At 46.4% G+C, this 24,365-nt stretch overlaps 1 protein-coding gene across 1 annotated transcript in view; it reads right to left on the reverse strand.

Moving 5' to 3' along the window:
- Positions 1–24,140, reverse strand: part of GPR173 (G protein-coupled receptor 173) — a 30,941-nt gene extending 6,801 nt beyond the window's left edge. The window contains exon 1 of the mRNA XM_007991755.3: positions 23,249–24,140. The gene's annotated coding sequence lies outside the window, so the exon portion shown is untranslated. The remainder of the gene's footprint in view (positions 1–23,248) is intronic.
- Between the last annotated feature and the right edge of the window lie 225 nt (positions 24,141–24,365).

Genomic DNA, 24,365 nt, shown 5'->3' on the forward strand with positions numbered 1-24,365 from the left:
CAACATGTCCCGCATCCTCTAGGACTTTGGACTTTTAAGTAAGTGAACCTAGAGTCTATTTCACAGCTAAACACCATTTTTTTTTCTCTTGATTTTAACATACCCCTAATTATCCAGGAACGTGGCTGTCATGTAAGTAAAGAGGAGGCTGTACTTTGGTTTGGGATGAGCTTTCCTTAGAGTTGTTGACTATTTTAGAAAATCTCACCTCCAAGGCCTGTGCCTGTCATTTTCCTGCACGTCCTGCCTCTGATGTTTCCCCTTCTCCTAAATCCATATTTACCCAGTATAAGACATTGGGGGCCAGGCACAGTGGCTCACGCCTGTAATCCCAGCACTCTGGGAGGCCGAGGTGGGCGGATCACCTGAGGCCAGGAGTTTGAGACCAGCCTGACCAACATGGAGAAATCCCGTCTCTAATAAAAATAAAAAATAGAAAATTAACAGGATGTGGTGGCGCATGCCTGTAATCCCAGCAACTGGGGAGGCTGAGGCAGAAGAATCACTTGAACCTGGGAGGCAGAGTTGTGGTGAGCCGAGATTGCGCCACTGCACTCCAGCCTGGGCAACAAGAGCAAAACTCCGTCTTAAAAAAACAAAAACAAAAACACACATTGGGAGCCTCTAATTACTTCCTTGAATCTCCTGGGGAGTGTCATGCCCAAGCATTTACAAATTGAAATACAAATCATTTTCTTATAAATCATTTTCCTTTTATTTCTTATTTGTATTTTAGTTAATACAAAATGAATATTGTATAAAATATGGATTTTCTTTTTAAATTTACATGTGCAAAGGGCCGGCCATGGTGGCTCACACCAGTAATCCCAGCACTTTGGGAGACTGAGGTGGGCAGATCGCCTGAGGTCAGGAGTTCGAGACCAGCCTGGCCAACATGTTGAAACTCCATCTATACGAAAAGTACAAAATTAGCTGGGCATGGTGGCATGCACCTGTAATCCCAGCTACTCGGGAGGCTGAGGCAGGAGAATCACTTGAACCTGGGAGGCGGAGGTTGCAGTGAGCTGAGATCGTGCCATTGCACTCCAGCCTGGGCAACAAGAGTGAAACTCCATCTCAAAAAAGAAAAAATTACATATGCAGAGAGATTATGTTACCTGAGAACTTCATTTCCAGACAGTAAAGGGGTGTTACAAAATATCCATTACATAGAAGAGGGCACTGGGTATGAGAGGGCTGAAAATTGTTCATATACACAGACACACTCAGATACACATTCATCCACACACACACGTGCAATGGTCCACAAAACCACCTTTATAACTCCCCTAACACATACATGGATGAACAAGATCTCAAACACTGACAGATAGGTACACACAAGCAAACTTACCCACATATACTTTCATTCACACAGACATATATATACTCATTGACCCAATATAGCTGATTATTCAAATCCTCTCACATATTCAGACACAACACAGATATACACAAAGTTGTATATTGATATTGTCACATACATAAACACTGTCACAATATTAACACTCAGATTCAAAGTTACTTACATATGCCAGCAGGCTGACATACACTTGAACCCTACCACGTGTGTGTATACAAACACACACACACAAACACACACAGGTATAGTACACAGAATTCCCCTCAGAGACCTACAGATATATATGCACTGAGAAAAAAGCAGGCAAGTAAAAAACTGCTCACATATACACACACACGCTCTAACACAAAGAGACAGATTCAAACTCTCTCACATAGATCAGGTGTGCTCACCAAGACAAATATGTATATCCTGGTACATGTACACACACACCCATTCACATATACACTCCCACCCATGAACAGACTTATAACAGCTCCAACACACACACAGAGAGGCACACTCATACACTTTAGCAATACGCAAAGAAACACAAAGATAAAAATTGCATATTGTACATATACAGACACACAAAGACAAGTACACATGGGCAAATATGTGTACACATATAAACTTGCTCATGCACAGATACACTTAACTGATATACACATCCTGCAACAGGTATATCCCTAGAGCCAAACCTGCTCATGTGCAGAGACCAGCTAACTCTTGCACTTATAAGTGGACAATCAGAGCTGTCCAGCTGGTAGGCTCCTACCACAGCAAAGGGCTAGAGCAAAAATGGCTCCAGAGCAACCATGTGCAAAGGGAGGTGGTAACTGTTTTCATCACTTCCCACTGAAACATTCCAGATAGTATGATTATTACTTTGCTATTTGTTTATCATCAGTGAGGTTTTGGGGTTTGGCCTATACCTATGTGGACGATGTTTGTTTTTGTTTTCCTTTCTGTTTTTTTTTTTTTTTTTTTTTTTAATTTTTTTTTTAAGAGACAAGGTCGGTCGGGCACGGTGGCTCACGCCTGTAATCCTAACACTTTGGGAGGCCGAGGTGGGAGGATCACTTGGGCCAGGAGTTCTAGACCAGCCTGGCCAACATGGTGAAACCCTGTCTCTAGTAAAAATACAAAAATTAGCTGGGCGTGGTGGTGCACGCCTGTAATCCCAGCTACTCCAGAGGCTGAGGCAGGAGAAACGCTTGAACCTGGGAGGTGGAGATTGCAGTGAGCTGAGATCATGCCACTGCACTCCAACCTGGGTGACAGAGTGAGACTCTGTCTCAAAAAAAAAAAAAAAAAAAAAAAAGAGACAAAAGTCTCGCTCAGTCACCCAGGCTGGAGTGTGGTGGTGGAATCATAGCTCACTGCAGCCTCAAACTCCTAGGCTCAGCCCCGCAAGATGCTGGGATTACAAGCCTGAGCCATCACGCCTAGTCTTCATTTTTGAAAATTTATTTATTTATTTATTTAGTGTCTCGCTCTGTCACCCAGGTTGGAGTGCAGTGGCATGAACCTCAACCTCCTAGGCTCAAGCAATCTTCCTACCTCAGCCTCAGAGTAGCTGGGACTACAGGGATGTGCCACTATGCCTGGCTAATTTTTTAAGGTTTTTTTGGTAGAGATGCAGTCTCACTATGTTGCCCAGGCTAGTCTCAAATTCTTGGGCTCAAGAAGTCCTCCTGCCTCAGCCTCCCGAAGTCTTGGGATTATAAGCATGAACCATTGCACCCCGCCTGTTTTTCTTTTAATTTGATTTTCTTCTTATTTTTCCACAAGTTTTTTTCTTCTTCAAAAATAGGAGGGCTGTCTCATCACCAAGAAACAGAGAAAAAATAGAAGTGTTGTATGACTGTTGCTATGTGGACTATTATATAGTATTAGGTGTTTCTAAAGAGAATAGTATTATTTTATTTTTCTGATTGTTACTTCTTTATAAAAAAACTTTTTATTATAGCACATTTCAAACACTAAAACAGAGAGAGAAGGCCGGGCGCGGTGGCTCACACCTGTAATCCTAGCATTTTGGGAGGCCTAGGTGGGTGGATCACGAAGTCAGGAGATCGAGACCATCCTGGCTAACACAGTGAAACCCTGTCTCTACTAAAAATACAAAAAAATTAGCCGGGCATGGCAGCGGGTGCCTGTAGTCCCAGCTACTCCGGAGGCTGAGGCAGGAGAATGGCGTGAACCTGAGAAGCGGAGCTTGCAGTGAGCCGAGGTCGTGCCACTGCACTCCAGCCTGGGTGACAGAGCAAGACTCCATCTCAAAAAAAAAAAAAAGAAAAAAAAACCAACAAAAAAACAAGACAAAACAAAAAGTAGAGAGAATACTGTAATGAACCTCAGTGGATCCACTGCCCAGACTCACCAATCACCAACTCATAGCTAGTCTCATTCTGCCTATAACCCTACCCACTTCCCTAACTCCCAGTATTCTGAAGCATATCTATTATGTCATTTCATCCTTAAGTATTTCAGTATCTACTCCTAAAAGGTCAGGACTCTTTTAAAAAGATTACAACAATATCATTTTTATCATTTCTTGGTTTATTTAATGATTTACTTGTGATTGGTATTTGATACCAAAAAATTAACCAAATCTGATTCTTGGTGGGATTTCATACTTATTATCTTTTGTTTTTACACAAAAATATTTGTCAATAAATGAATGAAGCCCAACAATAGTTTAATTGAGTTGCTTTATGACTTTGTTTCAGAGTGTTGCTTTCTTAAGAATGCAGAGAAAAATCAGTTTTCAGAACTCACAGAGGTCTGCTGACCCCTTCAATAGAAAGATTTGGAATTTTTAAAGCATCTCGAAGGGCAAATTGAGAAACTGGGATCTTTTATGAGATGGGTTAGAATATTTTTAGCTGGAGCTCAACCAGCTAGTGACAGGGTTTCATGATTAACAAGTAAAGCTAAGATGCCCCTCCCAGTAGAATCTCACAGGTTAGCAGTGTGCAGGGAAATTATCTACACTATTTTTAAGACCAATGAGGTAAAGGGAATAGGAAAGGGGTCATTTTCAATTATTGCTGTTAGGAGATACACTGGTGACAGGTCAAAGGGCATTGAGATGACACTAACTTAGATGTTCAATCTGAAAGGTTTTCATTTTCCTTTTTTTTTTTTGTTTTGAGACGGAGTCTTGCTCATCACCCAGACTGGAGTGCAGTGGTGTGATCTCGGCTCACTGCAAGCTCAGCCTCCTGGGTTCACGCCATTCTCCTGCCTCAGCCTCCCGAGCAGCGGGGACTACAGGCGCCCGCCACCACGCCCGGCTAATTTTTGTTGTTGTTGTTGTTGTTGAGACAGAGTCTCGCTTTGTCGCCCAGGCTGGAGTGCAGTGGCCGGATCTCAGCTCACTGCAAGCTCCGCCTCCCGGGTTCACGCCATTCTCCTGCCTCAGCCTCCCGAGTAGCTGGGACTACAGGCGCCCGCCACCGTGCCTGGCTAGTTTTTTGTATTTTTTAGTAGAGATGGGGTTTCACCGTGTTAGCCAGGATGGTCCCGATCTCCTGACCTCGTGATCCACCCGCCTCGGCCTCCCAAAGTGCTGGGATTACAGGCATGAGCCACCGCGCCGGGCCAGGTTTTCATTTTTCTACCCATGCATCTATGGATGTTGACATTGCATAGTTTACAGTACTAGTTAGAAACTTGAAGAGAAGTACAAGAAGCACCAACATAAACTAAGGTTGAAATATTCAAAGTGATACATGAATATTTTGAAATACTGTGGAAACTGCATAAGTCTGTGGACAAATGCTGCTGTTCACAACAGCAGTTTGTTCGGAAAACGCTGAGATTCATTTACTGAGGAGCCCTCACCTGTAAGTTTGTCTGTAGGTCTCATTTCCACAGTAAATTATGCCAGATGAATGTAATTAAATCCAAGACATTTCCCGACTGCCTTTCAGCTTTCTGTAAGGAATTGGGATCAGTACATTCTTCCGTGTTGTTTTAAACCTAAGTGTGTAGAGATTTGGTAATAATAATAATAACAATTGTGTGAGGTAAAAGAAACATGGCAACATTTCTTTGTGAATGCTTCTCATTTTTCAGATTTTTTTTTTTTTTTTTTTGGAGTCTCGCTCTGTCGCCCAGGCTGGAGTGCAGTAGTGCAATCTCGGCTCACTGCCACCTCCGCCTCCAGGGTTCAAGTGATTCTCCTGCCTCAGCCTCCCGAGTAGCTGGGACTACAGGCACACGCTGCCATGCCCAGATAATTTTTTTGTATTTTTAGTAGAGACGGGGTTTCACCATGTTGCCCAGGCTGGTTTCGAACTCCTGAGCTCAGGCACAGATTTTATGTTTACTGGCTTCAACAAATGGCTTTTTTTGCACACGAATAAAGTTACATAAAAAATGTTAAAGACACTAAAGAATAGAGTGGAGAGTACTGACAGAGTTTATGGATTCGAAGCAAAACTTCAACTTAGGAGATGTGAAGTCAAGTGTGGTTCCCTGGGTGATGTTTACTTGGTGTTGCAATTTGAATACTAAAGAAGACTTGTTAGGGTCAGTAGAGCAATGTCTGCATTCACTAAGGGGAAAAGCTTCATCACTTTTTTTTTTTTTTTTTTTGAGACGGAGTCTCGCTTTGTTGCCCAGGCTGGGGTGCCGTGGCCGGATCTCAGCTCACTGCAAACTCCGCCTTCCGGGTTTATACCATTCTCCTGCCTCAGCCTCCCGAGTAGCTGGGACTACAGGCGCCCGCCACCTCGCCTGGCTAGTTGTTTTTTTTTTTTTTTTAATTTTTTAGTAGAGACGGGGTTTCACCGTGCTAGCCAAGATGGTCTCGATCTCCTGACCTTGTGATCCGCCCGTCTCGGCCTCCCAAAGTGCTGGGATTACAGGCTTGAGCCACCGTGCCCGGCCATCATTATTTTAAGATACACAAAATGAAAATTTTCTGTTGCATTCCATTTGTGAGCATTTATTTATTTATCTATCTATTTTGGAAACAGAGTCTCACTCTCACCCAGGCTGGAGTGCAGTGAGGTGATCATGGCTCACTGCAGCCTCAACCTCCCAGGTTCAAGCAATCCTCCCACCTCAGCCTCCTGAGTAGCTGGGATCACAGGCACGCGCCACCATGCCCGGCTAATTTTTGTATTTTTGGTAGAGATGAGGTTTCGTCCCGTTGCCTAGATTGGTCTTAAACTCCTGGGCTCAAGCAATCCTCCCACCTCAGCTTCCCAAAGTGCTGGGATTACAGGCATGAGCCACCGCACCTGGCCTGCATTTGTTACATGAAATTTCATATTTGATTGAAAGAAAATAGAGATGCTAGATTTAAAAAAGAATCCTCCCTTTGAAGCACAACATTCAAAAACTACAAATTATCCAAATTCTGCTTATTTGTCGAGAAACGAGTTTTAACCCAATAAAAAAATACTCTTTGACCATTTGCTGCAACCTACTTATGCCAGCAATTTCCTGTTGATGGTGACTACCAAAAGATAGAAAAGATCATATAGCTATTTCAAGCACAAAACCTTAGTCTCCGCCTGGCCATGACAAGAACAAGAGAATTATAAAAGGAAGGTGGAAAAGGAAGGCACGAATAAGCAGTTGTTCCATTTCTTAAGAAAGGTGGGTATGGTGTGAAAGCACCAGCCATATTCAACACTAGAAACTGCACCTGAGGCTTCTGAGAAACCAAAGGGTTATCTGATGACCCCAAAGCTTGTGTTTCTGAGGTCAGCTCTGCTGACCTGTAGAATGATGCAGCTACATTTCATACATTCAAGTTAATTACTGAGGACATTAGGTCAAACATCGGATTGTGTCTGAACAATCTCCATGGAATGTGTCTTACCTTCAACAACATGCTTTCCAAGATCAAAAAGTGGCAGGCCACAATAGAAGTTTATATCTGTGTCAAAACTACCAATTGTTATTTACTTAATTTCCTTTGTTTGAGCTTTCACCAAGAAACACAATAACTTGATGTCGAAGATCTATGCTCAGCATCAGTGAATTTGCCAAATCAAGATTAAAATGACCATAAATGAATCAAAGGACCATAGAATAAATCAAACCACTTATGACTTGATCAGAAGTGGGCATGGATGTTGACCACTATAAATTCACATTAGTGAATTTAAAAGTTATGGTCTGCTATGGTTTGAATGTGTCCCCTAAAGTTCATGCGTTAAAAACTTAATCCCCAATGCAACAGTGTTGACAGGTGGGACCTTTAAGAGGTAATGAGGTTATGAGGACTCTTCCCTCATAAATGGATGAATGCTGTTATCACAGGAGTGGGTTGCTTATCACAGAAACGGGTTCCTGATAAAAGGATGAGTTCTACCCACTTCCCTTCTCTCTTTGTCACGTGCACATGCTCTCTTGCCCTTCTGCCTTCCACCATGGGATGATGCAGCAAGAAGGCTCTCACCAGATGTAGCCACATGATCTTGGACAGCCCAGCCTCCAGAATGATAAGAAATAAAATAAAATCTCTCTCTCTCTTTTTTTTTTTTTTTTTTTTGAGACAGAGTCTCGCTCTGTCACCCAGGCTGGAGTGCAGTGGCGTGATCTAGGCTTGCTGGAACCTCTGCCTCCCGGGTACAAGTGAGTTTTGTGCCTCAGCCTCCCAAGTAGCTGGGACTACAGGCACCTGCCACCAGGATGCCCAACTAATTTTTATATTTTTAGTAGAGATGCAGTTTTACCATGTTGGCCAGGCTAGTCTTGAACTCCTGACCTCAAGCAATCCTCCTGCCTCAGCCTACCAAAGTGCTGGGATTACATGCGTGAGCCACCGCGCCTGGCCTAAAATCTCTGTTCTTCACAAGTTACCAGTCTCAAATATTCTGTTACAGTAGCGCAAAATGGACTAAGAAGATTGGTGCCAAGAATAGGGCTGCTACTATAATGTCTGAAAATGTGGAAGTGGCTTTGAAACTGGGTAATGGGTAGAGGTTGAAAGAATATGGAAGGGCAGGCTAGAAAAAGCCTGTAATGCCATTAATAGAGGGTTAAGGGTGATTTTGGTCGAGGCCTCAGAAGAAGACAAGTGCTATAGGGAAAGGCTAAACTTCCTCAGGGATTACTTAAGTGGCCATGATCAGTTCTGATGCTCGTGTGTTAAAAATGTAATCGCCAAGTGGTTCTGATCATGACCACTTAAGTAATCCCTAAGGAGATTTAGGCTCCTTAGCTTTATTTGTAATCCCGTGATCAGAAATATGGACGGTAAAGGCCATTTTGATGAGGTCTCCGATGGAAATGAGAAATAAGGTATTAGAAACTGGAATAAAAGCTACCTTTGTTATATGCGTGCAAAGATTTGGCAGAATTGTGTTCATGTCCTAGGACTTTGTGGAAGGCAGAATTTAAGAGTCATAAACCAGCATAGATAGCAGAAAAAAAATCTAAGCAGCAAAGTGTTTGAGATACTGCATGACTACTTTTGGCTATGTACAGCAAAACGAGAGAAAAATGATTTAAAGACAGAATTTATAATTAAAAGAGAAGCAGAACAGAAAGATTTGGAAAACTCTCAGCCTGACCACGTAAAAAATACAAAAGCGTGTTGGGGAGAGAATACTAAGGGTGTGACCAAGAGACTGCTAAAGAGACTAACATGGGTAGAAGGAAGCCGGATTCTATTCAGAGGCCTTTGAGGCAAGCTAGGATCTTGAGGGCAAGGTTTCTAGAGAGGTATCCCTAGGACTTCAGCATTTGCTGCCCTGTGCCACCTTGGGACTCTGCTCCTTCAATTCTGGAGCAACAACCCTTGGCTGCCCCTGCTGTGGCTCAAGCAGGCCTAAGTGCAGCTCTACTTGCTGCTCCAGAAAGCATAACCTGTAAACCTTGGTGGTGTCCACATGGTGCTAATTCTGTAGGCACACAGAATGCAAGAGTTGTGGAACCATGGCTTCCTTCGTCTAGATTTCAAAGAATTTCATGGACAGCTTGGGGAACCACACAGAGACTTGTCATAGGGATGGAGCCACTGCAGAGGGCCCCCACTAAGGCAACACTTAATGGAACTGTGGGAGCGGGGCTGTCCCAAGACCACAGAACTATAGGACCAAGAATGTGCAACTCCAGCCTGGGAAGGCTGGAGGCATGAGATTTCAACCCATGAGAGCTGCTGGGTAGACTGAGCCCAGCAAAGCCATAGGGGCAGGGCTGCTCAAGGCCTTGGGGGCCCAGCCCAGCTCCAGTGTGCCCAGGATGCAGGATGCAGAATCAAAGATCATTCTCCAGCTTCAAGACTTAATGTTGGCTGGGCATGGTAATCCCAGCAGTTTGAGAGGCTGAGGTGGGTGGATCGCTTGAGCCCAGGAGTTCAAGACCAGCCTGGGCAACATGGCCAAATCCCATCTCTACAAAAGCTCTGGGGGCTGAGATGAGAGGATCGCTTGAGCCCAGGAGGTTGAGGCTGCAGTGAGCTGTGACACCGTGATCACATCACTGTACTCCAGCCTGGGTGACAGAGAGGGAGACCTTAACTCACACACACACACACACACACACAAAAGACAATGTTGTTTTCTCTGTTGGATTTTGGACTTACTTGGGACCAGTTACCCCTTTCTTCTTGCCTATTTCTCCCTTTTGGAATGGGAATGTCTATCCTATGCCTGTCCCACCACTGTACTTTGGAAGAACGTAATTCGCTATTTTCACAGGCTAACATCTGGAGAGAAATTTGCCTCAGAATGAATTGCACCTGGAGTCTCTCCTGTCTGATTCAAATGGGACTCTTGATTTTGGATTTCTGAGTTGGTGCTGGAACTAGTCAAGACTTTGGGGCTATTGGGATGGAATGAATCTATTTTAGACGTGAGAAGGACATGGATTTTGGGAGTTAAGGAAGAATGCTATGGCTCGAATGTGTCCTCTGAAATTCATGTGTTGGAAACCTAATCCCCAATGCAACAGTATTGAGAAGTGAGACCTTTAAGAAGTGATGAGGTAATGAGGGCTCTGCCCTCATAAACAGATTAATCCTGTTTTCATGGGAGTGGGTTTCTATCGTAGCAAGGGTTCTTGATAAATAGATGAGTTCGACTCCCTTCTCCTCTCTCTTCTCTCATCTCTCTTCTCTCTTCCCTCTTCCCTCTTCCCTCTTCCCTCTCTTCTCTCTTCTCTCTTCTCCTCTCCTCTCCTCTTCTCTCTCTCTCTCTAATGCAAAAGCGTGTTCTCTTGCCTTTCTGCCCTCCATTATGGGATGGCGCAGGAAGGAGGCCCTTGCTAGATACATGCCCCTCAACCTTGGACTTCCTAGTCTCCGGAACTGTAAGAAAGAAATCTCTGCTTGTTAAAAATTACCCAGTCTCAAGTATTCTGTTAGAGCAGCACAAAACAGACTAAGACATGTTTCTAGAAGTGAACTCAAGTGTGTCATAAAAAAAACTGAAAAGATTTCATTTGAAAGTTGTACACAAATTCAATATTTAATAACTCCCCAAAAACTCTGCATTTTAATTTTTCTTCCTGTAATTGTATAATATGAGGAAAATGTAAGAAATTCCTTTTCACCCAACTCTAGTACCCCTAACCCTCTTCAGTTTACTCCAGTGTGCCATAAAATATTTCACTTTCTCTGTGTGCCAGGTTGTGAATGCCCTAATACATTTACATCTAGTCACATTACATAGAAGCACTAGCACATACAGACAGATATGTGCACATGGGGACATGTGTACATGGAAATTCAAATTTGCACTCACATTCAGACCAGCCGATAAGCACAATGAGACACTCATACACAGACACACAAACATGCCCCCTCAACTGCACAGAAACAGCTAGGCATGCATGTAGATACCCACACCAGCAAATTGCTCAAAGATACACACACATACAATACACAGATATAACTATATAACTGCCTTTCTATAGAAATACAGGCCTACAGTCTCAGACTGTACAGACGCTTCCAGAGGAGGACGGTGACATTTTTACTCCCTTTTTGAGGCTAACCGTATACCATTTTGTATATCAGCTATGCACAGCCAGAGATGGGTAGGGGGCGCGGGGCAGGGGTGAAGGGCTGTAGGGGCACCCCAATCAGAAATTTCTAACTTTTTGTTAATAATTAATCCCCTTCCCACTGTGGTTTCTGTTGTCTTTTTTTTTTTTGAGTCGGAGTCTCGCTCTTGTTGCCCAGGCTGGAGTGCAATGGTGCGATCTTTGCTCACTGCAACCTCCACCTCCCGGGTTCAAGTGATTTTCCTACCTCAGCCTCCTGAGTAGCTGGGATTACAGGCACCCACCACCATGCCCGGCTAATTTTTGTATTTTTTGTAGAGATGGGGTTTCACCATGTTGGTCAGGTTGGTCTCAAACTCCTGACCTCAGGTGATCCACTTGCCTCAGCCTCCCAAAGTGCTGGGCCACCGCAACCGGCCGTCATTTTTTTTATTAAAAAATTTTTTTTTGGCTGGACGCGGTGGCTCACGCCTGTAATCCCAGCACTTTGGGAGGCCTGGGTGGGTGAATTACCTGAGGCCAGGAGTTTGAGACCAGCTTGGCCAACATGGAAAACCCCTGTCTCTACTAAAAATACAAAAATTAGCCGGGTGTGCTGGTGCATGCCAGTAATCCCACCTACTCGGGAGGTTGAGGCACGATAATCGCTTGAACCTGGGAGGCAGAGGTTGCAGTGAGGTAAGATCATGCCACTGCACTCCAGCCTGGGTGACAAGAGCAAGGTTGTGTCTCAAAAAAATTTTTTTTTCACTTTTTACCTCTTGTGTATATGTAGGGAGTTTACAGGGAAATATGTACTTTATGGAATAAATTTTAAGACCTATATACGTGTGTGTGTGTGTATGTGTGTATGTATATATATACTTAAAAAAAATTTTTTTTTGAGACAGGGTCTCCCTCTGTCACCCAGGCTGGAGTGCGATGGCGAGATCTTGGTTCACTGTAGCCTTGAACTCCTGGGCTCAAGGGATCCTCTCACCTCAGCCTCCCAAGTCGCTGGGACTACAGGCATGTGCCACCATGCCCGGCTAATTTTTCTATTTTTTGTAGAGACAGGTTCTGAGTTTTTTGTTTTTTTTTTTTTTTTTTTTTTTTTAGACATGGTTTCACTCTGTCACCCAGGCTGGAGTATAGTGGCATGTTCATGGCTCACTGCAGCCTCGAACTCCTGGGCTCAAGTGATCCTCCCACCTCAGCCTCCTGAGTAGCTGGGACTATAGGTGCACACCACTACACCTGGCTAATTTTTCTATTTTTTGTAGAGATGGGGTTTTGCCATATTGCCCAGGTTGGTCTCAAACTCCTGGGCTCAAGCAATCTGTCCACCTTGACCTCCCAAAGTGCTAGGATTACAGGTGTGAGTCACCACACCTGGCCTAAAACATATTTTATTTAAAATAAAGTAATGGAGCTTTAATCTTACAGAGCTAAATTACTGATTATATATTTGTTGAGCTGATTTAAGGGTTAAAAAAAATCTATTTAACAAAAATTAAATGGCCGGCATGGAGGTGGAGGTTGCAGTGAGCCGAGATCGTGCCACTGCACTCCAGCCTGGGCGACAGAGTGAGACCCTGTGTCACACACAAAAATTGTATTGAGAGTTTTATTTTTATTTTATTTTATTTTTTTATTTTTTGAGACGGAGTCTCACTCTGTCACCCAGGCTGGAGTGCAGTGGAGTGATCTCGGCTCACTGGAAGCTCCGCCTCCCGGGTTCACACCATTCTCCTGCCTCAGCCTCCCGAGTAGCTGGGACTACAGGCGCCCACCACCACGCCTGGCTAAAATTTTTGTATTTTTAGTAGAGACGGGGGTTTCACCGTGTTAGCCAGGATGGTCTCGATCTCCTGACCTCGTGATTCGCCCACCTCGGCCTCCCAAAGTGCTGGGATTACAGGCGTGAGCCACCACGCCCTGCCGAGAGTTTTATTTTTTAACTTCAAAGCCTTCTTAATAGTCTTTCTTCTACGGAAAAAAAAAAAAAGGGAATACAGGTCTAGGCGAAATGCGTTCACCATTTACATAGGCACTTACAGACATACATACACATGAACCAAACTACATGAACCTACACACTTACAGATACAGTGTTACATGCACAGACATAAGAAAACATAGGTCAAGTCCTGCTCATATCCTATAGATCCAGGCCCTCCCATGCGCCACCCCACTGGTTCTTATACTAAGAGATTAAAACCCGCTCTATTACTATACAAAGCCACTGTCACAAATCTGCCCTGGAACACATCCATATACACAGAGTACAGACCTGCTCACACATACAAGCACATGGCTCAGCCTCACTGCTACACACACACAAAGGCAAGCAGGCATGTAGAGCAATGCAGACTGAAGCATACACATCCACATAGCCACTGATGTTTATAAATACAGAAAGACTCTCAGATGCACACTAGCCCTTTACACACACACACACACGCACGCACCTGGATCATCACATATAAACCTGGATACCAACCTTCTGACATTTATAGGCACTCGCAACAGAGATTCACATACATACATTTACATATTGACCCCTACAAACCTGTTTACATAGGCAGATAAAAACACGCTGGCATGCACACACAGATAGAAGCATGCTCACATGTGCAGACACACCAGCAGTGCAGGTCACACCCACACTCACAGACACTACACTATCACAGATACAGGCATGTGCACTCATACACCCAGATGTGTGTGCACTGGGAAATACACACATGGGGCCAACCCCCTCCATTCACGCCCGGGACACATGCTTCCTTTCTCACATGTTCGTGGTTTTGTATGCACACTGGGATACACAGAAGTACAAACCCACTTTCATGTACAAACACAGATACACACAGGATATGCTCATTCTGTCACACAGACATATAGACACAGATAACAGGGGAAATATGCACATAGAAACCCCATTCACACTTGCAGATGGACACATACTATTACACACTGGCATGGCTAATAATTATGGTAATACATAATGGCTTATATGGTGCAGAGGACTCATTACATGCCAGGCACTGTTCGAAGTGCTTTTCTTTTCTTTTTTTCTTTCTTTTCCTTCTCTTTCTTTTTCTTTTCTTTTTTTTCTTTTTTGAGATGGAGTTTCACTCTTGTTGCCCAGGCTGGAGTGCAATGGCATGATCTTGGCTCACTGCAACCTCTACCTCCTGAGTTCAAGTGATTCTCCTGCCTCAGCTTTCCGAGTAGCTGGTATTACAGGCATGCGTCACCACACCTGGCTAATTTTGTGTGTGTGTGTGTGTGGTTTTTTCTTTTTTCTTTTTTTTTTTTAGTAGAGATGGGGTTTCTCCATGTTGGCCAGGCTGGTCTCAAACTCCTGACCTCAGGTGATCCACCCACCTTGGCCTCCCAAAGTGCTGGGATTACAGGTGTGAGCCACCGTGCCCAGCCACTTTTCTTTCTTTCTTTCTTTCTTTCTTTCTTTCTTTCTTTCTTTCTTTCTTTCTTTCTTTCTTTCTTTCTTTCTTTCTTTCTTTCTTTCTCTTTCTTTCTTTCTTTCTTCTTTCTCTTTCTTTCTTTCTTTCTTTCTTTCTTTCTTTCTTTCTTTCTTTCCTTCTTTCTTTCTTTCTTTCTCTCTCTCTCTCCTTCCTTCCTTCCTTCCTTCCTTCCTTCCTTCCTTCCTTCCTTCCTTCCTTCCTTCCTTCTTTCTTTCTTTTTGAGATGGAGTTTCACTCTTGTCGCCTAGGCTGGAGTGCAATGGCATGATCTCGGCTCACTGCAACCTCCACCTCCCGGGTTCAAGCGATTCTCCTGCCTCAGCCTCCCGAGTAGCTGGGATTACAGGCGTGTGCCACCATGCCCAGTTAATTTTTGTATTTTTAGTAGAGACAAGGTTTCACCACATTGGCCAGGCTGGTCTCGAACTCCTGACCTCAAGTGATCCACCTGCCTTGGCCTCCCAAAGTGCTGGGATTACAGGCGTGAGCCAACGCGTCCAGCCTCTAAGTGCTTTTCATATAACTCACCCAATCCTCATCCTATGAGATAGGTAATAGTAGTCCCACTGTTACGGATAAGACACTGGGGCTTTGTTGAGCTTAGGTGACTTGCCCAAAGCCATACAGCTAATAAATGGCAGAACTAGGATTCGAACACAAAAGCTGCCTCCAGAGACCTTGAAGATCCAACTTACATGTAGAAGTACACTCACCTCATGCACAAGTACAGATACATACCACTTTAGCACAAGCACGTGCACACCCAATCCAGCTGATACACTCAGGTACAAATGGCCACACACACCTAGTCACATACATAAACAAACATGGACATGTTCACATTTACAGACATTCCAGCAGAGATATATATGTCCCGGGAAATATATATACATTCATACACATGTCCACAATCACACACCCTACCCAGACACACCCACATTATTGAACACACAAAACCTCCAGATATACCACTTGCACACTCACACACAGATACAGTCACATTCTCAGATATATTCCTCACCCAAATACTCACACATGCTATCCTCATACTCACATGCTGGCCACATACTCGCACATGTGGCCAGATGCAGCCACATGCACACCCCCTAGATTCACTCACACTCACACACACACCCACACACTCTCACACCACTCAGAGATGACACATCCTATTTATACATACGCATCCTGATTCATAGCCATGTAGACATTCAGACACAGGCTGAGCCCTGCTCACATCCTATAGGTCTTTGCGGTCTTAGATATACCCCACACTCTCACATGCTCCAACTCAGATGTGCCCACATTCTTCTCAAATACACCTACTTTCAAACATATACCCAACACTGATACACCCACACCCTCTCACACAAATCGCATCTAAATACACCTGTTCTCATATACATACATCTCAAATGCACTTACACGCACAGGCCCTCCACAGTTATGCAAACTCCCAATTCAGTACACCCACACTCTCACATCACACAGATACACTCAAACTTGTACCCCACCCCAACTCAGAGCCTTCATACCCGAACCAGGTGCACCTACAATCTCTCTCTCTCTCTCACACACAGTATTAAGACACACCCACAATGACACACATAACTTCCAAAGGGACTACACTTACCCACACCCCATCCAAGTACTCACACTCACAAATTCCCAAGCCAAATACATCCACACACACACACATCATTCTCATACCCATACACACACACACACACACACACACACACTCCAAATACAGCCCCACTCTCACAGCCCCATCCAGACACATCCATCCTCTCCTACATCATCATCCAGATTCATCCCATATAGACCATGGAGATCCACTCAAAGCCACATGCACCACCCAGGTATAACTCCATCCACACACACAACCCACCTGGACATATCCAACTCTCACACATGCCATCCAGTGGACTTCTGCACATGCCCCACTCCCCAGATCCACCCATGCTCTCATCTCCTCCACACCACCCACAAGCACCCACACTCCATACACACACTTCCCACTCAGCTGTGCCCCCAACTCTCTTTTACACAACCCATCCAGTTATACACATTCACACCCACACCCAAGTACATATATGCCCACATTCTCCACCCAGATACAACCAAAGCTCTCATCACACGCCATCCAGACATACTTTATTGCACACTCCATCACCCAAATATACCCATGCTGTCACTCGCCTACCATCCGGATACACCCACATTCAAACCCACTCTACCCCCAATACATCCACACTCTGTCTCACACACAGCCCAAATGTACCTACACACTTTCTCTTTCACACGCCATCCGGATACATCCACACCTCACATGCACCTATATTCTGATACACCCCCCCCCCACTACATCCACACTTGCCTCCAACCCAGTTAAACCCAAACTCTCACACCTCATCCAGCGCACACTCTTCCCACAGAAGACATGCGTGCTCACACCTCTACCACACTCAGAAACACCCCCACTCTCTCTTACACACAAACACAATCTCGACCCCCAATTCTCTTAATCACCATCAGCCAGATCTACTCACACTGTACACACACAATGCAGATACATCCATACTGTCTCACACACACCACCCATACACACACTCCAGAGACACCCCCAATTATATACACTCCCACCCTCACCCAGATGTGCCCAAATTCTCTTTCTCATGCACACCACCCACCCTATCTCACCATTCAGATAAACCCACACTCACATACCCTTCAAATACACACATCCTCACACATATCCCCAACCCAACTCTCACTTATACCATCCTCCACCCACACAGGCCACTTTACATACAACCTCACTGACCCCACACTCCCAAACACACCCAAATGCCTCACATGCACACCCTACCCAGAAACACCCATACACCCATGCGCTCTCTCTCTCTTTTTTTTTTGTTTGAGCTGGAGTCTTGCTCTGTTGCCCAGGCTGGAGTGCAGTGGCGTGATCTCGGCTCACTGCAACCTCCACCTCCTGGGTTCAAGCAATTCTCCTGTCTCAGCCTCCCGAGTAGCTGGGACTACAGGCATGCACCACCACGCCCAGTTGTATTTTTAGTAGAGATGGGGTTTCACCATATAGGTCAGGCTGGTCTCAAACTCCTGACCTTAGGTGATCCACCCGCCTTGGCCTTCCAAAGCGCTGGGATTACAGGCATGAGCCACTGCACCCGGGACATGCTCTCTCTTACACACATGCAGACCACATCCTTTCTCTCTCACCAGATATACCAGTCTACACACACATACACACACACGCACACTCACACACTCTACTAAGATCTTTTCTTTTTTTTTTTTTTTTTTTTTTTGAGACAGAGTCTCGCTCTGTCACCCAGGCTGGAGTGCAGTGGCGCTATCTCAGCTCACTGCAAACTCCGGCTTCTGAGTTCACACCATTCTCCTGCCTCAGCCTCCCGAGTAGCTGGAATTACAGGCACCCGCCACCACACCTGGCTAATTTTGTTTTTGTATTTTTAGTAGAGACGGGGTTTCACTGTCTAGATTTCTGCCTGGATGGCATAATTTGGGTCCTCTCAGTGAAAACTATTTACCAACCCTAGATACCATACAATGCCACTCTACTCTGGGCCTTTGATAGCTGGGGGGATGAGAAGGGAGGTCTTTGTGTTTCAAAGAATCTTTTTCTAAACAGGCCTCTTTTCCCCAGTAGGACATCGGCCATGATTGGTGCCCACTTCTTGAGTGTGAATAATGACAGGAATTATCCTGAGACCCCCACAAAAGCCCAGTACATGGTCAAGGTCAGAGAAGCCCCAGAATGGGGGTCACAGGCATCAGGTGTCATAACTTGCCAATCTGCAGGATGTCTACACACTTACAGACAGACATAGTCTCGCAGGGCACCAGTGACTCTCAGTCATACACATAAATACATACCGAGGTACACAGACTTGTAAGTATTCTCCCTTTTCATCCCCTTGCCAATAAGGCCCAATCTGCACAGGCCCAAGGCCAAGTATCTCTCTCTCACATCAACTGACAGACACATGCACAAACACCTACACTCATCCTTACACATGGACACACTCACACTGTACTTAGTCACACGTCTACATCCATTTACCCTTTTTTTTTCTTTTTTTTGAGACAGAGTCTTGCTCTGTCGCCCAGGCTGGAGTGCAGTGGCGCGATCTCAGCTCACTGCAAGCTCCGCCTCCTGGGTTCACGCCATTCTCCTGCCTCAGCCTCCCGAGTAGCTGGGACTACAGGAGCCCGCCACCACGACTGGCTAATTTTTGTATTTGTAGTAGAGACGGGGTTTCACCATGTTGGCCAGGATGGTCTCGATCTCCTGACCTCGTGATCCGCCTGCCTCGGCCTCCCAAAGTGCTGGGATTACAGGCGTAAGCCACTGCACCTGGCCTGTTTACTCTTGAACATAGGCATGCATGCATGACATACATTCACATGACATAATGCCCACAAATGACATACATTCACTCACAAACACAGGGGTACATACATGCATACCTTCACATGTCCACAGACGGACTTTGTATCACACCCAAGGAGATGATGAACAAACATGGAGACAGAGAGGCAAGCTCCCAAATGTGTGCACACACACACCCAGACATGACCACATATATTTACACACTCACACACCTGTGTGGGTGTACTCACACACATAAACACCTAGATATGCACATGCTTGTAAATGACATGAAGTACAGATACGCAGACATTCCTAACACAGACTTGTACACACAAGTGGGCATGTTCACATGCACATAGAGTTGTTCATTAATTCATTCTCATATGCATACAGTCAGACACGGAAATACAAATGTACTCACAAAACATGCTCACACTATCACAGCCAGATATGTACATCATGTACATTCCTACAAATGCATACACCCATATGAGAAGCTACACAATAAAGAGGAATCATTTACATTTACATTCTCACAGATGGACTTGGACACAAAGGTATATTCACACACATGCACACATGGAAGTACACTCACATACACACAACTGTACATCCAGCCACACAAGAAGGACTGATCCACACTCATCACAGACACACACATCCTCACACACATCCTCTCTCTCTCACACACACACACTTAAACACACTTACAGGCTGAGAGTGGCATGCATGGACATTACCTTATATTGTGTTCTATAACATATGCTCCAGAACAAAGATGCATTAACGCAAACACATACATGCAAATAATTAGAACTGTACAAACTGGCACATTCACACATATGAATATACCTCTGTGTATGCCTGTCTGAATGTACAGGCATACACACAGGCATATTCACACACACACACACACACACACACACACACACGGATGTGTATGGACAGGCAGGCATATACAGACATGTTCAATGAAACACACACAGCCAGATGTTCACACATACTAGCATATACACTCACATATACACTCACAATCACTCACAGGCATATTCAAATACACATTCACACTCAAACACTCAGAAATTCAGACAAAACACATAATGAGACATGCACATCCAAGTAGCTACTCATGCATGCCACAATCAGACATTTACTCACACATAACAGTGTACACACAAACACAATTAGACAATGCACCATTTCACCTATGCACACAGCATTTTGCGTGTGTGTGTGTGTTTGTGTGCAGACAGGCATACACTCCCCCACACAGCCATACTCACATACACAATCAAATGTGCACACGTAGGCATACCCACAAAATAGATTTTCATTCACACACTCTCCCCTACCCATACAATTAGTTCACCTTATACTAGTGTGCCCACCTACACTAACATTTCCTTAATCAGATGTGGACATAAAGGTTTGTCTATAGGTGATATACATTGGAACATGCACACATGGATATCTATATAATTAAAAATGCTGGAGAACCCACATACAGACATTCACAGAAAGTCAAAAGACTACTCACACAAATGTAGGACAGACACACTCATATATACACACACACATATACACCCTCTCATACATGCATGGACATGCACATATATGCCCTTACACTCAAAAACACACCCTTTAGATGCACCTACACTCATGAGCACACACCAGTATGCACAATCAGATACAACTAGGCATTCATCTAATTGGGCAAGCACACCCAGGCATTCTGAAACCCACACACTCATACACATACAACCAGACACATACACTCAAAGAAAAACTGATGCCACACACATATACAACCAGACATTCAACAGGCCTGATGGCTCAGAGAAAACACACCCACACTCAGGCTCAAAATCAAACATGCCCATTTGATCACCCAGACAGACATGCAAAGTCATGCCCACCCCACAGTACACACACAAGCCTACCCAGATACCCACACACTCACACGCATGCCATCACACGGCCTGCTCACACACATAGGTTCATACACAGCCACATTGCCCATGAACAGACATGCACACACAAACTACACACTCAGCCACACATTTCCAGTAACATATATACACCCGCGCTCAGGCCCAGAGGCCTCCAGACCACAGACCAGGTCCTCTCCCACACCAAATGCTTCTTCAGAAAAGTCTACTTTATGCCTCAAAGTCCCCCTCCCTGCCCCCACAGAGATGGTCTTCTGTGCCTCAGTCTTTCCCCATTCCTTCTCTTCCCTTGGTCACCAACCCCACACTCTGTGTCCCATCACATCTCCGTACCCCAAAATCAGCCAGCAGACCCCATTCTTCCCCCATCCCAGGCTCTAGGTGAGCAGCTCCCCGGGAGGCATCCCTCACAGGTCTGGTTGCTGCATGGGCCACACCCCAGCTCTACCCGAAGCCCCGTGATCTCAGGAGCTTCAGCCTCATCTCCAGGCCCTGCCAACCACTGACCACAGGCCAAACTCTTGCCAAGTCTCCCCTCAACAGGGAGACACATACATCACCAGGGCCAGGAAGGCTGCAGGCTGCAAGCCAGGCCTTTGCTGGCTCAGGGGGGCTCAAGCCTCTGTGTGTGTATGCATGTGTGTGTGTGCACAAACAGGGGCAAGTGCAGGGAAAGAAGCCTGGAGTGGGATGGGGGAGGGAGGCTCTGCCCATAACCACTTATCATTCTCTACAAATGAGAAGTATTAACACAAGGCTTCTCCTGCCTCTCTTCCACTCCTCTCCATCTGCCCACTTGCTGCCCTCCCCAGATCTCTGCTGAGACCCTGGAGAAGAAGGACCTGTCCCTCCTCCAAGTAATCAATAACACTATTAATCATGAATAATCAGCAACAATATTGACCGTGAGCTTTGCTGACATTGCTTCAGTGCCACCTCGATGCGCATCTCTTACTTACACGCACCAACTCATTCAATCCCTACACACACCCATCAGGGAAGGGTTATCGGTCTCTTTGACAGATGGGAAAACTGAGGTTCAGTAAGTGACATGCTTCCGCTAAAGTTGCAGAGCTAGTAGTTGGGGGAAGTGTCCCTGGGAGGATCCATGTTCTGTATGTACCAGGCTTTCCTGCCCTTCCAGATATACAGACCTCTGGCTACTGGGCACAAGGCCACAAGGTCTGGGGGTTCCCAGATACAACATGGGCATCTGAAACAGAGACAGATAGCCTTGTGGTGGAAGCTGGGTCCCACACTGTAGGGACAACCATGTTGTTCCTGGCCCCTGCAGGTTGTCATGGGCTTGATCTTTGCCCCCACAGAACCATCAGGCAGCCTAGGGCCTGGAAGTGCTCCCCACTACCACCTCACCGTCCTCTAGCCCTACAGTGGCTTCCTCCCTCTAGCTGGGAATCGGCAACATCTTCAGTGGTGAGTGAGCAAAACTCTGCTACCTGTAGGGAGAGATGGAGAGGGGGTGCAGTGGTGGAGGAAGGAAGGAAGGAAAGGAGGAAAGAAGGAATGGGGGGTGGTCTGGGCTGGGAGCAGCTTCTCTGTCATGTCTATCCACCTGCTTGCTACCCAGGTGCACACATGCACACACACGCACACATGCACACACACACACACACACACACCCTGCCAGCAGGCCAAGGATCCTGGAAGAGAGTGGAGGAGGAGGGAGAGGGAGAGGAGCAGCCGCAAGAGGCTGAGCCTGCCCAGGGTGCAGGCATTGTAAAGGGAACACTGCCGGGATCCCAGGCATCCCTTCCACAGCCAGCACACAAGGAAAGATTAACACAGCCTCATGCCCAAACGCAACCATGATGATAAAAACAGACCCTGTGAGGGGAAACAGGTGGTGGTTCCCTTTTTCATGGGACATTTGGGATTGGGGAAGATGGGGGTAAGATGAGGAGTCCCCAGGCTTGGGTGCCAAGGAGCCCCTGTGATGGAGCAGAAAGAGACTAACAGAGTCAGAGAGAGACGGAGAGCATGGCAGTGATGGAGACTCTGAAGTATGTGTGGGGAGACAGAACAGAAGTCCCAGCCCCCAATCCTTGGTAGAGGGATGCTGACTGCTTACCTGGGCTCTCTCAGCAGGGATGTCTTAGAATCCACGATGGGGACTCAAGCTGTCTCACCCAGGTAAATCACAGCCCGGGCCACATTGTGGGACCCTCAGTGATCTGCCGGCCAGTGACACTCCTGCTTCTGTTGCCGTGGATACAGCCGGGCTGGTCTAAATCGCAGGCATCAGGGAAAGCAGGCACCGGAGGGGTGCACTGGGTAGGGCTAGGGGTGTTGGGGAACACCAGGTGGGCAGCACACAGCCTTGGGGTGCCCAACTAGCTGGCAGGTGGGGGTCCCGGCAGGTGCTTCCTCCACTATACACTCCCACCCCCATCTTCATGCTACTGCCAAGCTGGGAGGGGGGCCAGTGCTGGCCCCTGCTACCCGTCTGCCTGCCTGGCTGCCGGTCCCCCTACTCCCCCCACCGCCCCCTCCGTCTGCCTGCTGGCCGCCGCCTTTTGTCCTCAGAAGACACGGTCCCCGCGGGGCCTCTGCCAAGCCTCCAGCAGATGCTCAGGGTCCGGGGCTCCTCCCTGGGAGCACACGGGCCATGGCCTGGGAGAGCCCCAGATTGGGGGGGCTCTCATCCAGGCTCACCCCGCTCCCCGGGCCTGGCGGGGATGGGGAAGAGGTGCAAGTCCACAGCCAGAGGCAGCAGCAGAGGTGGTGTTGGGGAGGGGATGGACGCCAGAAAGAGGGGGTGGGGTGGAGAGAGAGGCTGGCCTGATAGCTGTGTCCCGGGTTTTAGATCCGGGTTGAGGAGGGTGGCTCAGAGCATCCGAGGGGGGTCCTCATGCAAAACGAGGGCACTAAGGGACTGCCGGAGGGACCCTCTTGGCCTGGGAACCACCCCGGTGCACACAAATCCAGGTCCCACGATGCTGGGGACACCCATCCTGGATAGAGCATCAGTGGGGAATCTGGGGCCCTAAGCTGGACCCCATCAGGCCTGTCCGTCCCCCCTCTCCTCGATTTGCACGGTCCCTGCCTCAGGGGCGGGCGGAGGAGGAGGGAGGCAGGGAGGGAGAGGGAGGGAAGGAGGAAGGCTGAGCAGGCAGGGAGGCTCCCAGCTGCCAGCCTGGTCCTCCCTGGGGCGGGGCGGGGAGGGGGAGCTGGCGAGGCCAGGGAGC

The sequence above is a fragment of the Chlorocebus sabaeus genome, chromosome X, assembly GCF_047675955.1.
Source record: "Chlorocebus sabaeus isolate Y175 chromosome X, mChlSab1.0.hap1, whole genome shotgun sequence".
NCBI lineage: Eukaryota > Metazoa > Chordata > Mammalia > Primates > Cercopithecidae > Chlorocebus > Chlorocebus sabaeus.